The following is a 750-nucleotide window of genomic DNA, read 5'->3' as shown; positions in this document are numbered from 1 at the left end:
CACTATATCATATACACTATATTATAGACACTATATCATATACACTATATCATAGACACTATATCATAAACACTATATTATATACACTATATCATATACACTATATCATAGACTCTGTATCATAGACTCTATATCATAGACTCTATATCATAAACACTATATTATAGACACTATATCATATACACTATATTATAGACACTATATCATGGACACTATATCATAGACACTATATCATATAGACACTATATCACAGACACTACATCATATACACTATATTATAGACAATATATTATAGACACTATATCATAGACACTATATCATATAGACACTATATCACAGACACTATATCATAGACACTATATCATAGACACTATATCATATAGACACTATATCACAGACACTATATCAGATACACTATATCATAGACACTATATCATAGACACTATATCATAGACACTATATCATATAGACACTATATCACAGACACTATATCATAGACACTATATCATAGACACTATATCAGATACACTATATCATAGACACTTTATCATATACTCTACATTCTATACACTACATCATAGACACTATATCACAGACACTATATCATATACACTGTTTTTATGAGGTTGAAGCGCCAAACTCGGCGTTCATCATCTCTGCCAGTCCTGCTGCAGGTGCTTGTGGCATTTTTTTTCCTGTGGCTCTTTCCAATTGGTGCCTTCGGACACGTTATCGGTGTCCCAAGCGACA

This window comes from Lottia gigantea (genome assembly GCF_000327385.1).
Source record: "Lottia gigantea unplaced genomic scaffold LOTGIsca_283, whole genome shotgun sequence".
NCBI lineage: Eukaryota > Metazoa > Mollusca > Gastropoda > Lottiidae > Lottia > Lottia gigantea.
This window is presented reverse-complemented; position numbering follows the sequence as displayed.